The sequence below is a fragment of the Pristiophorus japonicus genome, chromosome 14, assembly GCF_044704955.1.
Source record: "Pristiophorus japonicus isolate sPriJap1 chromosome 14, sPriJap1.hap1, whole genome shotgun sequence".
Lineage (NCBI taxonomy): Eukaryota > Metazoa > Chordata > Chondrichthyes > Pristiophoridae > Pristiophorus > Pristiophorus japonicus.
The window spans coordinates 31838272-31853591 of NC_091990.1; the positions used below are offsets into that span (position 1 = coordinate 31838272).

Sequence of the window (15320 nt, forward strand, 5' to 3'; positions counted from 1 at the left end):
AACTATCTATCTCTGTCTTGAATATCATCATCATCATCATAGGCTGTCCCTCGTATCAAGGATGATTTGCTTCCATGCCAAAAAGGGATGAGTTCACGAGTGTTTCAATGAAGAATCTAATATTCCAGGTCCCGAACTACATTTTGAAGGGTGGAAGGTGCCCGTGCGTGGATTTTTTTAACGTATGGTGGCCTTTGCACCAGGTTGCAGGGCAGGTTGAGGTCTTGAATATACTGAAAGACTGAGTCTCCACAGCCCTCTGGGGTAGAGAATTCCAAAGATTTACCATCCTCTAAGTGAAAAAGTTTCTCCTCATCTCAGTCCTAAATGGCGACCCCTTATTCTGAGACTGTGACCCCTGGTTCTGACTCACCAGTCAGAGGAAATATCCTTCCTGCATCTACCCTGTCAAACCCTGTAAGAATTTTGTACGTTTCAATGAGATCACCTCTCATTCTTCTAAACTCTAGAGAATATAGGCCTAGTCTATTTCAATGGTGAGAGGTTGTTCCAATGAGATGACACTGGATAGAGAGTTTACTCCAAACACTTGCAACCTGCAGAAAGCTCAATCAGTCTTCCAAATGCAGTAAGCAACAGTTTCTGAACTTGGAACGTGAAGAGCTGTGGGATGGGAGCATTTATAGCACATTTGCAACTGTTAAGTAATGAGATGATTCCATGGCCATTCAACTCCTGACCTGCTTAACAGACACGATCCTCGAGTAGTGTAGGCCCCATGATGACCTGGTAAATCCTGAAGGTGTGCTCAAAATAGTTCAGAATGCTCTGTTAACAAGGTCATAATGACCTGAATTACCCACCCCGCTGTTGATAGACCCGACATTTGGGAAAGGCATGTGGCAGCGGGTTGACAGCAGGGTCCCGACTCACTGTCAAAAAAAACATTTTCCCACCCAACCCATCACCAATCGTGTCCACTGACCCCACCCCCACCACCAGCGCCCCTACTAAATTCCCCTTCTCATGTTTGAGTTCCGCATTCCTATCACAGAAAGTCTTTGGGCAAGACTTGATGCGGGTATGCTAAGAGAGATGATTTATATGTTCAACAGAATGGCGTAAGTGATTGCACTGGGATTCTCAGGTCAGAGAAGCAGCGTATACCTCAGAAGACAAAGTAAATTGTTTTTATAATTCTGGATTGGCTTCCTTACACAGGAGGGCTTAGGGAGGGAATCCATTGAGCCCCTGAGGTTTGCTGAGAATTCAACCCCACTCCTCCCTCCCCTGTCCAAATGAGGCTAAGCATCAGATGTCCCGACAGGATGGGGCAGGTGGGCGTAAATATGTGCCTATAGTGGCATGAATGCCCACTTGCCCAGTGTTAAATTAGTAGCTTTTCCAGTAACCCTGAAAAATATAGCAAGGTCAATGCTGGAGAACACTAGTGAGTACAATCACAGGTTAATTGCCCAATTGAGCCTTGTGGATATTTGGAGTTATATTTTCTTGAATTTAAAAGTTGGATAGACAATTTTGTGGTCCTGGGTAACTGAGTTACAGTTCTTAGGAATATCTGTATTCAAGATTAGAGGGATAGAGATTATTTTCTCTCCAAACAGATTACTCCTTTCTGATATAGCCATGTTGAAAGAAAACATGCTGTTTGTGGGAGTTTGCTGTGCGCTTGCTGTGCGCAAGTTGGTTGCAGCGTTTCCCACATTACAACAGCGACTACACTTCAAAAAGTACTTAATTGGCTGTAAAGCGCTTTGAGACGTCCGATGGTCATGAAAGGCGCTATACATATGCCAAGTCTTAAAAAAAATATTTTAGTCTACTCTATCTGTCCTCATAGGACAATCGCTCCATCCCAGGAATCAGTCTGGTGAGCCTTTGTTGCATTCCCTCTATGGCAAGTATATCATTCCCTAGGTAAGGAGACAAAAACTGTACACAATACTCCAGGTGTGGTTTCACCAGGGCCTATATATTTGCAGTAAGACATTGTTACTCTTATACTCAAATCCTCTTGTAATAAAGGCCAACATACCATTTTCTTTCTTAATTACTTGCTGTACCTGCATGTTAACTTTCAGTGATTGGTGTACAAGGACACCCAGATCCCTCTGAACACCAACATTTCCCAATCTCTCACCATTTAAAAAAATACTCTGCTTTTCTATTTTTCCGACCAAAGTGGATAACTTCACATTTCTCCACATTATATTCCATTTCCCATGTTCTTGCCCACTCACTTAGCCTGTATATATCCCCTTGAGGTCTCATTGCATCCTCCTCACAACTTACATTCCCACCTAGCATTGTATCATCAGTAAACTTGGATATACAGGTAGAGCGTCCAAAATCCAGAAACCTCGGGCGGCCGAGGCGGCGGGAGGTTAGGCGGCTGAGGTCGAGGGGCTGAGGTCGGGCGGTCGAGGCTGGGGGGAGGTCGGGAGGTCGGGCGGCCAAGGCGGGGGGCTGAGGCGGCTGGAGATCGGGCGGCCGAGGCGGAGGAGTCCGGATTTCAGAACATTTTCCGGACGACCCCGCCATGGATCGGCCCAGTGTCCGGATTCCGGAACATTCTGAATTTTGGAACACCGGATTTCGGACGCTCAACCTTTATTACATAATATTAGATCAAAGGAAGAGGTTTATAATGTTGCCAAAAAGAGCGGTGATCCCCTCATCAAATTATTGATATACATTGTGAATAGCTGAGACCCATCACCGATCCTTGCGGCACCCCACTAGTTTCAGCGTGCCAACCCAAAAATGATCCATTTATTCCTACTCTCTGTTTTCTGTCCGTTAACCAATCCTCAATCCATGCTAGTATATTACCCCCAATCCCATAAGCCCTAAATTTTGCTCAATAACCTCTTATCAAATGCCTTCTGAAAATCTAAATACACCACATCCACTGGCTCTCCCTTATCTATTCTACTAGTTAAAACCTCAAAAAACTCTCAGATTTGCCAAACATGATTTTCCTTTCATAAATCCGAGTTGACTCTGCCCAATGCTATTATTATTTTCTAAGTGCCCTGTTACCACGTCCTTAATAATAGATTCTAACATTTTCCCTACGACTGATGTCAGGCTAACTGGTCTGTAGTTCCCCGTTTTCTCTCTCCCTCCTTTCTTAAATAGCGGTGTTACATTAGCTACCTTCCAATCTGCAGGAACCATTCTAGAATCTATGGAATTTTGGAAGATGACACCCAGTGCATCCACCATCTCTAAAGCCACCTCTTTCAAAACCCGAGGATGTAGGCCACCAGGTCCAAGGGATTTATTGGCTTTCAGTCCCATAAATTTCTCCAGTACCAATTTTTTACTAATACTAATTTCTTTCAGTTCCTCATTCTCGCTAGACCCTTGGCACTCCACTATTTCTGGAAGTTTTTTCGTGTCTTCTTCCAAAGATGGACACAAAAGCATTTGTTTAATTTCTCTGCCATTTCCTTATTTCCCATTATAATTTCTCCTGTCTCAGCCTGTAGGGGACTGACATTTACTTTTGCTAATCTTTTCCTTTGTACATATCTATAGAAACTTTTACAGTCTGTTTTTATGTCTCTCGCTAGCTTACTCTCATTTTATTTTCCCTTTCTTTTTGGGCCTCCTTTGCTGAATTCTAAAATCCTCCCAATCCTCGGGCTTACTGCTCTTTTTGGCAATATTATAAGCCTCTTCCTTTGATCTAATACTATCTTTAACTTCTCTTGTTAGCCACAGTTGGACCACTTTAAGGTTTTTGTGCCTTAAAGGAATGCATGTTTGTTGTAAATTATGTATTAATTATTTAAATGCTAACCATTGTTTGTCTACCATCATACTTTATAATGTAGTTTCCCAATCTACTTTAGCCAACTCTCCCCTCATACTTACGTAGTTTCCTTTGTTTAGATTTAAGACCCGAGTTTCGGATTTCATCTTAATGTAAAATTCTCTCATATTATGGTCACTCTTCCCTAAGGGCCCCTTTACTACAAGGTTATTCATTCACCCTTTTTCATTGCACAATACTAGATCTAAAATAGCCTATTCTCTCGTCGGTTCCTCAACATACTGATCTAGAAAACCATCTTGTATACATTCCACAAATTCGTCTTCCACACTATTACTGCAAATTTGGTCTGCCCAGTCTATATGTAGATTAAAGTCCCCCATCATTACTGTATTACCATTGTTACATGCACCTCTAATTTCCTGATTTATACTGTGCCCTACATTACCACTACACTTTGGGGGCCTATAAACAACTCCCACCAATATTTTCTGCCCTTTGCTGTTTCTTAGCTCTACCCAAACTGATTCTACTTCTTGATTTTCTGAGCTAAGATCCTTTCTCTCTACTGTTTCTATCCCATCCTTTATCAGGGCTAGCCCCCTCCTCCTTTTCCATTTTGCCTATCTCTTCTAAATATCTTGGAATATTTAGTTCCCAACCTTGGTCACTTTGCAACCACGTCTCCGAAACGGCTATTAGATCAAACCTATTCATTTCTATCTGCGCTATTAATTCATCTATTTTGTTGCGAATGCTTGGTGCATTCCGATATAGTGCCTTTAGCTCTGACTTTTTTCTATTTTTCCTTGATGTCACCTTAGTCAGTAATGCTCTATTACTTTCTCTCTCTGTCCCTTCCTGATCCACTCTGCTTATTTTTACCCAAAACTCTGCTCTGCTCTAGAGCATTGACATTTCTCTTGCTGCTTTTAAATTTACTCTTTCCTGAATCCTTCCTCACATGCTAGTGAGTACAGAAATAGGAGGATAGAGCTAGGAGATTAAAAAATCAGGACCTCAAAAGGTAGTAATCTCTGGGTTACTGCCGGTGCCACGTGCTAGAAATAGGAGGTTAGAGAAGATAAATGCGTGGCTGGAGAGATGGTTCAGGAGGCAGGGCTTTATATTCTTGAGACATTGGGACTGTTTCTGGGGTAGATGGGACCTGTACAACCAGACGGGTTATACCTCATCAGAGCCGGGACCAATATCCACGCGGGGGCGGGGGCGGTTGCTAGTGTTACTGGGGAGGGTTTAAACTAGCTTGGCAGGGGGATGGGAACCCGAGAGTAGATTCAGGAGGGAGAGAAGCAAAACTGGAATTGGAAAGCAGAAAATTACAAAGTTAATTTGGAAGGAAGAGGAAACAAATGCTAGTAAATAGACATCAAGGGACTTTGGAGTGCTAAATGGTATATACTTCAATACATGGAGTCAAGGGAATAAGGCAGATGAGCTGAGGGCACAGACAGACACGAGGGGGTATGATATTATAGCGATTCCCGGGACATAGCTGAAAGAAGGGCAGGTATGGCAACTCAACATTCCTGGTTACAGGGTTTTCAAATGGGATAGAGAGGGGGATAAAAAAGGAGGGGGGGGGGCACAGTATTACTTAAAGGAACAATTACAGCTGTAAGGAGTGATATATTAGAAGGATCATCAAATGAGGCCATATGGGTTGAACTGAAGAACAACAAAGGGGCAATCACACTGGTGGGAGTGTACTATAGTCCCCCAAACCGTCAGAGGGAGATAGAAGAGCAATTGTGTAGGCAAATTTCTGAGAAGTGCAAAAACTATAGGGCAGTAATAGTAGGGGATTTCAACTACCCTAATATTAACTGGGATAAAATTGATGTGAAAGGTATAGAGGGTGCAGAATTACTAAAATGCATTCAGGAGAACTTTTTTAGCCAGTTTGCAGCAAGCCCAACAAGGGAGGGGCGGTTCTGGACTTTTTTTTAGGGAATGAAGCTGGGCAGTGGAAGGGATATCAGTGGGAGAGCATTTTGATGCCAGTGATGATAATTCAGTTAGATTTAGGGTAGTTATGGAAAAGGACAAAGCTAGACCAGGAATAAAAGGTCTCAATTAGGGGAAATCCAATCTTACTCAGCTGAGATGTGAAGGTAAATCAGTGTCAGAGCAGTAGGAGGCATTCAAAGGGGAGATCCCGAGGGTTCACAGCAAATATGTTCCCTTAAAGAAAAAGGGTGGGACTAACAAATATAGAGTCCTTTGGATGTCAAGGAGCATTTACGGTAGGATAAAGAAAAAAAGGGAGGCTTATGACAGATAGCGAGGGCTCAATACTGCAAAAATCCTAGAGGAGTATAGAAATGGATGAAATTAAAAAGGAAATTAAGAAAGCAAAGAGAGAGCTTGAAAAACATTTTGGTAAGTAAAACCCAAAGATGTTTTATAAATACATTAAGAACAAGAGGATAACTAAAGAAAGAGTAGGGCCTATTAGAGACTATTAAGGTAATGTGTGTGTGGAGGCGGAAGACGTGGGTATGGTTCTTAATGAATACTTTGCATCTGTTTTCACAAAGAGAGGGGCGGTGCAGATATTTCAATCAGGGAGGAGGAGTGTAAAATAGTAGGTGGAATAAACATAGTGAGAGATGAAGTATTAAGGGGTTTAGCAGCTTTGAAAATGGATAAATCCCAGGCCCGGATTAAATGTATCCCAGGCTGTGAGAATCAAAAGAGGAAATAGCAGAGGCTCTGACCATCATTTTCCAACCCTCTCTGAATACAGGTGTGGTGCCGGAGGACTGAAGGGCTGCTAACATTGTACCCTTGTTTAAGGGAGAAAGAAATAAACCGAGTAATTACAGGCCAGTCAGCCTAACCTCGGTGGTGGGAAAACTAATGGAAAAAATTCTGAAGGACAGGATAAATCTTCATTTAGAAAGACACGGATTAATCAAGGACAGTCAGCATGGATTTGTTAAGGGAAGGTCGTGTCTGACTAACTTGACAGAATTTTTTCGAGGAGGTAACCAGGAGGGTCAATGAGGGCAGTGTGTTTGATGTAGTGTATATGGATTTTAGCAAGGCTTTTTGATAAGGTTCCACATTGCAGATTGGCTCTAAAGTAAAAGCCTATGGGATCCAAGGCAAGATGGCAAGTTGGATCCAAAACTGGCTCAGAGGCAGGAAGCAAAGGGTAATGGTTGATGGATATTTTTGTGACTGGAAGGTTGTTTCCAGTGGGGTTCTGCAGGGCTCAGTGGTAAATATCAATGATTTAGACTTGAACATAGGGGCTATGATTAAGAAGTTTGCAGATGATACAAAAAATGTCTGTGTGGTTAATAATGAAGAAGTAAGCTGTAGACTTCAGGAAGATATCGATGAATTGGTCAGGTGGGCAGAACAGTGGCAAATGGAATTCAATCCTGAGAAGTGTGAGATAATGCATTTGGGGAGGGCTAACAAGGCGGGAATACACATTAAATGGTAGGACACTGAGAAGTGTAGAGGAAGTGTAGAGGAACAAAAGGACCTTGGAGTGCATGTCCACAAATCCCTAAAGGTAGTAGGCCAGGTAAATATGGAATACTTGCCTTTATTAGCCAATGCATAGAATACAAGAGCAGGGAGATTATGCTTGAACTGTGTAAAACACGAGTTTGGCCACAGCTAGAGTACTGCATACAGTTCTGGTCACCACATTACAGGAAAGATATGAATGAGAGGGTACAGAGAGATTTCCGAGGATGTTGCCTGGACTGGAGAATTTTAACTACGAGGAAAGATTCGATAGGCTGGGGTTATTTTCTTTGGAACAGAGGAGGCTGAGAGGAGACCTTATTGAGGTGTATAAAATTACAAAGAGCCAAGATAGAGTGGATAGGAATGACCTATTTCATTTGGCAGAGGGATCAACAACCAGGGGGCATAGATTTAAAGTCATTGGTAGGAGGTTTAGAGGGGATTTGAGGGGAATCTTTTTCACCTAGAGCGTGGTGGGGGTCCGGAACTCATTGCCTGAAAGGGTGGTCGAGGCAGAAACCCGCACCACATTTAAAAAGTGCTTGGATGTGCACTTGAAGTGCCTTGACCTACAGGGCAACAGACTAAGAGCTGGAAAGTAGGATTAGGCTGGATAGCTCTTTGTCGGCCGGCACGGATATCATGCATCAAAATGGCCTCTTTCTGTGCTGTAAATTTCTATGATTCTATGAGGACTTGAGCGCATAATCTAGGTTGACATTCCAATGCTACACTGTCTGAGATGCAATCTTTCAGACAAGAGAGGTCCGAGCCACCTAGTGTTAAAGAACTATTCAAAGAGCAAGGACTTCTCTTGAAGTCGTGGCCAACATTTCTCCCCCAACCTGTATCACCAAAAACAGTTTGACTGATCATTTATTTTATCCGTTCTTGTGGCGGCAAGAGCTGGCCATCTTACTGAAAATTGGCTTCTGCAACACGTCATTACATTTCAGAAGTAATTTTGTTGGGTGGAAATTCCTTTTGGTTCGTTTTTGGGCCTGAAATGGAGCCAAGCACCGAGCACGCATCTATAACAAAGAAGCCCTCGGCCATCCCGACACTGAGCCTCACGCTTCATTATTATTTGGATGAGCCCGTTGGCAGCTCTCCCAATTTAAAAAAATTGGTCTACCAGAAGTGGCCCGAAGGCAAGTTCCAGGAAGCGGGGGGGAGTTATGGAGCACAATTGGGAGTACCGTGGTGTGGGGACGGACTCCTACTCACTCCGAGCTCTACTGCAACAATTTTTACATTTAAAACAAAACAAAAACAAGAGCAACAAAACAAACCTTAGCCACCACTGTAATGTATTTGCCTCATGGGTTCTTTGCTTAAGCATTCATAGCAACACATTGCTATTAAGAACTAGTTGGTTTATTAACAAAGGTTGAACAATCACACTACACATTACCAGTTCATCCACTAAACTCACAACTGCATGCCTCATCGTGGATGACCTAGATCCAACTGACTGGGGTTTATTGACGTCACGTCACTGGCTAAGCCACTCACAATGCAACAGCTCAACAAACCTGTGAGCATACTCACAGGTGCGTACATTACAACCGCCAAAGAGTCCTGTGTGGAGTTCAAGTGCCTGCTCTGCTCATCTCCATCCAATTTTGGTGTAGTATCCCAAAACATTGGACCAGATATTGGGTTGAGTTTTTTCAGACATCCATGATGGCTGCCTGAAACAGGCATTATGTAAGGGGTCCAATACCTATTTTATGTGGCCACCAGAGATGCCTGAAAATGGTCTCACCCAATAGCCAGCTGGATGTCATAATTTAGGCGAAGGCCATTGGTCCCCAACATTGGGCCTTGCTGCAACCGTTTTATACCTTTAAAATTAGTGCAACGAGGTCCAATTTCTACCCTGCTGTATGTAAAGAGTTTTAAAGTATCTCTGATCGATAAGGCGCTATATAAATACAAGTCTATCCTGTACCTTTTTTAGTTTCTTATGGTCTTGCTCCTCTACTGTTGCTGATATTTTATTAGCTGATTCGCCAACATTTTCCTTTTCTGCCTGGGCAAAGACAGATGTAAAGTCACTATTATAGTGGAACAGTATTTTCTCTCATCTTTTATCTTAGTAATCTTGCATTTCATATTTCTCTTGGCATTTCATTACTTTTCTCAATTGCTTTTACCCACGGTTATAATTTACCCAATTATCCTGTGTACTGGATTCCTTGGACCTCTTGAAAGACTTCTGCTTATCCCCAATACTACCCCTTTCACATCCTAAATAAATGGGGCTGTGACAAAATAGATTTTGCCTGTGTTGTATATATTTTAAAACCTGTAATATGTTTGGACTGCTCGGATCAACATGCATGGTGTTAGATCATTGCCTCTCAAGATTTCTCAAAGGGCAGGGGATCACATCAGTCCAGTTCATCAATATAGCATACATATATAGAATTGATGAAACTGGGAACGATAGGAGGCCCTAATAATCAATTAACTGGAATTGTCACATTCATTGACAAGCATCCTAGGCTTTTAAGGGTGCATGTTTCCATTCAATATTGATGGATATTCTGGTTTAATTAAATCACGCAAAGTATAGTCTCTGTCAACAGTTCAAAGGGTAAGCTCCAGTGTGGGATAGCGACTTTGATCAACAGCTATTTGTGTTCTTTGAAGAAAAGGACAGATTCATAATTGGCTGGATCCCTCCAGGATTGTCATCCATTTATGCTGAGAAAAATGGGATCTTGAACCTATGACTGTATCAAGATTTTATGCAGGATGGATCACCTGACAGACCGACATCTAGTACGACAAAGTAACTCTCAGAGCTTCTAGCTGATGGCTTGGTTTCTAAATGGGCCAGCTTAGAAGGGTTTCAGCATAAGAACATAAGAAATATGAGGAGTAGGCCATACATTCCCTCGAGCCTGCTCTGCCTTTCAATAATATCATGGCTGATCTGATTATGGCCTCAACTTTTCTGCCTGTTTCCCATAACCCTTGACTCCCCTATGATTCAAGAATTTGTCCATCTCAACCTTGAATACATTCAATGACTCAGCCTCCACAGCTCTCTGGGGTAGGGAATTCCAAAGATTCACGACTCTCAGAGAAGAAATTCCTTCTCATCTCCGTCTTAAATGGGCAACAACTTATTCTGAAACTCTGCCCCCTAGTTCTAGACATCCCCATGAAGGGAAACGTCCTCTCAGCATCTACCCTGTCAAGCCCCTCAGAATCTTATATGTTTCAATAAGATCACCTCTCATTCTTCTGAACTCCAATGAGTATAGGCCCAACCTGCTTAACCTTTCCTCATAAGACAACCCCTTCATCCCAGGAATCAACCTAGTGAACCTTCTCTGAACTGCTTCCAATGCAAATATATCCCTTTTTAAATAAGGTAACCAAAACTATACGCAGTACTCTAGGTATGGTCTCAGTTGTAGCAAGACTTTTAAACTCCATCCCCCTTGCAATAAAGGCCAACATTCCATTTGCCTTCCTAATTACTTACATCCAAGGTCCTAATTACTTGCATTGACAGTGTATAATATGAAGTGGAAGTGTTTCATCAAGACCTTTGTTATAAAGCCATTGCAAAGCAATGATGTAGCAATGTTATCATATCAGCCAACATTACTCCAAAGTTTTCAAGCCCAAAATATTACCAAAGTTGCTGCTACTTTCCATCTGTTTGCCACCTCCAGCAGGTTCAGCAGTCAAGACACCATGGCATTTCACTTTATGGAGAATGTGAAAAATGTGTCTGTTTGTTCGTCAGATTATTGGATTTAAATTTGGTTTGCAACAAGTTACTGTAAGAAGTCTTCAAACCTATGTGTTCTAGTGAACTTTATTTTATTTTAATCCTTGCTAGCTTCTGCAAATTAGTAAACTGTATGACACACAGATAGGCTTGTGCCAGTTTACAGCACAAAATAGCCACCTAAAGATGTCATCCTGACGTCCAATCGAAAATGGGCCTTGGCTTCATTTGCATGAAACCAGCAAGCTGCGGATGCCAATTGTGCCCCCGGAGATAGTTTATTGGTCAAAGTCTGACGAATTTGGGCCCACTCCAAGCCGACCTGCAGCCAGGATGGCTCCACAGAAATGAAAGTATTAAAAGTTCTCTTACCTTTTTTGAATGGCCTCAAACTCAAAGGTCAGTTGATTCGGCCCCTTAAGACCTTGGAACAAATGGGTGGAGTATGCAGGGCACAAGCTCCATCCATTTTCAGATCAATTTTGATTATGGTCCTACAACTGGCGTGAGAACTCAGATTTGCAGATACAGGGCAGTTGATTTGACTGATTCGAATGAATCGACTGATTTGTCTTCATTCTAAATTGTCAGACTGCTTGTCCGGAATCCAGTTCTGGATGGGCAGAGATTTTCTCCAATTGAAGATTGGGAAGACCGAAGCCATTGTTTTCGGCCCCTGCCGTTCCCTAGCCACTGACTTTATCCCTCTCCACAACTTCTGTCTGAGGCTAAACCATATGGTTCACAACCTTGGTGTCATACTTGATATTGAAATGAGCTTTCGACCATATATCCGCAGCACAACTAAGACTGCCTATTTCCACCTAAGAACAGAAGAACGTAAGAAATAGGAGCAGGAGTAGGCCACCTGTCCCCTCGAGCCTGCTCAGCCATTTAATAAGATCATGGCTGATCTGATCACGGACTCTGCTCCACTTTCCTGTCCGCTCCCCATAACCCTTTACTCGCTTATCGCTCAAAAGTCTGTCTATCTCCGCCTTAAATATATTCAATGACCCAGCCTCCACAGCTCTCTGGGCAGAGAATTCCATAGATTTACCTCCGTAACATCGCCTGTCTCCACCTTTGCCTCAGCTCATCTGCTGCTGAAGCCCTCATCCATGCCTTTGTTACCTCTATACTTGACTATTCCAACACACTCCTGGCTGGCCTCCCACATTCTACCCTATGTAAACTAGAGGTGATCCAAAATTCAACTGCCCGTGTCCTAACTTGCACCAAGTCGTGTTCTCCCATGGTTGAACTCCCCCGGAAGCATCCTGGCTACCAATTTGGAACAACAACTTGTATTTATATAGCGCTTTTATGTAGTGAAACATCACCCCTGTGCTCACTGACCTACACTGGCTCCTGGTAAAGCAACACCTCGATTTCAAAATTCTTATCCTGGTTTTCAAATCCCTCCATGGCCCCGCCCCTTCCCTATCTCTGTAATCTCCTCCAGCTCCACAAACCCTGCCCCCCCGACTGCGCTCCTCTAATTCTTCCCTCTTGAGCATCCCTGATTATAAATTGCTCAACCATTGGTGGCCGTGCCTAGGTCCTAAGCTCTGGAATTCCCTGCCTCAACCTCTCCACCTCTCTTTCTTCCTTCAAGACGCTTCTTAAAACCCCATAAAACTCTTTGACCAAGCTTTTGGTCACCTGCCCTGATTTCTCCTTATGCTGTCAAACTTTTTATCTCATAATTCTCCTGTGAAGAGCCTTGGGATGTTTCACTACATAAAGGCGCTATATAAATACAAGTTGTTGTTGTTGTTCCAAATTGGTAGCCAGAATGCTTCCGGGGGAGTTCGACCATGGGAGAAAGCAACTTAAAATTTGTCCCCCACCCCCCGCAATTTTGATTTAACGGCGATAAGTTGACATAACGATGTTCAGTTTCTCCCCCGTTGTGTCCATCAAAAACTGTAGCCGAGTTTCATTATCCGAAAGAAAGCACAGTGCTGAGAATTCAGTCACTGCCACACACTGCTTCCACTCAACAAATGTCATTACTCGGTTGATAGGGAGTGGTCTTGTAGCAGCCAAGACTTGCAATTTGTGTCAGTGTGGGCAATTGTTTCTCATCATAACTGATGAGAAGTTCGAAAGTTGGGTACTGTCAGGCATGGGTGAGGTTAGAAAAGATTCTTTACAGCAAATGTCGAAAAAGTGGAATTCTCTGCCACAAACTGTCCATAAATTATTTTAAAAGGGAATTAGATAGTGGATGGAAAAATGTTAAAGGCTAGGAAAACATGCAGGAGAGCGAGTTTAGACTCATGGAAACATAGAAACATAGAAAATAGGTGCAGGAGTGGGCTATTCGGCCCTTCGAGCCTGAACCACCATTCAACAAGATCATGGCTGATCATTCCCTCAGTACCCCTTTCCTGCTTTCTCTCCATACTCCTTGATCTCTTTAGCCGTAAGGGCCATATCTAACTCCCTCTTGAATATAGCCAATGAACTGGCATCAACAACTCTCTGCGGTAGAGAATTCCACAGATTAACAACTCTGAGTGAAGAAGTTTTTCCTCATCTCAGTCCTAAATGGCCTAGCCCTGATCCTAAGACTATGTCCCCTGGTTCTGGACTTCCCCATCATCGGGAACATTCTTCCCGCATCTAACCTGTCCAGTCCCGTCAGAATCTTATAAGTTTCTATGAGATCCCCTCTCATCCTTCTAAACTCCAGTGTATAAAGGCCCAGTTGATCCAGTCTCTCCTCATATGTCAGTCCCGCCATCCCGGGAATCAGTCTGGTGAACCTTCGCTGCACTCCCTCAATAGCAAGAACGTCCTTCCTCAGATTAGGAGACCAAAACTGAACACAATATTCCAGGTGAGTCCTCACCAAGCCCCTGTACAACTGCAGTAAGACCTCCCTGCTCCTATACTCAAATCCCCTAGCTATGAAGGTCAACATACCATTTGCCTTCTTCACCGCCTGCTGTACCTATATGCCAACTTTCAATGACTGATGAACCATGACACCCAGGTCTCATTGCACCTCCCCCTTTCCGAATCTGCCGCCATTCAGATAATATTCTGCCTTTGTGTTTTTGTCCCCTAAGTGGATAAACTCACATTTATCCACATTATACTGCATCTGCCATGCATTTGCCCACTCACCTAACCTGTCCAAGTCATCCTACAGCCTTTTAGCATCCTCCTAACAGCTCACACCGCCACCCAGTTTAGTGTCATCTGCAAACTTGCCGGTATTACACTCAATTCCTTCATCTAAATCATTAATGTATATTGTAAAGAGCTGGGGTCCCAGCACTGAGCCCTGCGGCACTCCACTAGTCAGTACCTGCCATTCTGAAAAGGGCCTGTTTATCCCGACTCTCTGCTTCCTGTCTGCCAACCAGTTCTCTATCCACGTCAATACATTACCCCCAATACCATGTGCTTTGATTTTGCACACCAATCTCTTGCGTGGGACCTTGTCAAAAGCCTTTTGAAAGTCCAAATACACCACATCCACTGGTTTTCCCTTGTCCACTCTACTAGTTACATCCTCAAAAAATTCTAGAAGATTTGTCAAGCACGATTTCCCTTCCATAAATCCATGCAGACTTGGACCGATCCGGTCACTGCTTTCCAAATGCGCTGCTATTTCATCTTTAAGAATTGATTCCAACATTTTCCCCACTACTGATGTCAGACTAACCGGTCTATAATTACCCGTTTTCTCTCGCCCTCCTTTTTTAAACAGTGGTGTTACATTAGCTACCCTCCAGTCCATAGGAACTGATCCAGAATCGATAGACTGTTGGAAAATGATCACCAATGCATCCACTATTTCTAGGGCCACTTCCTTAAGTACTCTGGGATGCAAACTATCAGGTCCCGGGGATTTATCGGCCTTCAATCCCATCAATTTTCCGAACACAATTTCCCGCTTTATAAGAATATCCTTCAGTTTCTCCTTCTCACTAGACCCTCGATCCCCGAGTATTTCCAAAAGGTTATTTGTGTCTTCCTTCGTGAAAACAGAACCAACGTTTAACTGGTCCGCCATTTCTTTGTTCCCCATTATAAATTCACCTGAATCTGACTGCAAGGGACCTAATATTTGTTTTCACTAATCTTTTTCTCTTCACATATCTGTAGAAGCTATTGCAGTCAGTTTTTATGTTCCCAGCAAGCTTCCTCTTATACTCTATTTTCCCCCTCCTCATTAAACCCTTTGTCCTCCTCTGCTGTATTACAAAATTCTCCTAGTCCTCAGGTTTGCTGCTTTTTCTGGCCAATTTATATACCTCTGCCTTGGATTGAACA

At 43.0% G+C, this 15320-nt stretch overlaps 1 protein-coding gene across 3 annotated transcripts in view; it reads right to left on the reverse strand.

Annotated features, from left to right (window-relative positions):
• Nucleotides 1-15320, reverse strand: part of LOC139279839 (calcipressin-3-like) — a 166177-nt gene that overhangs the window by 17656 nt on the left and 133201 nt on the right. The window lies entirely within an intron of this gene.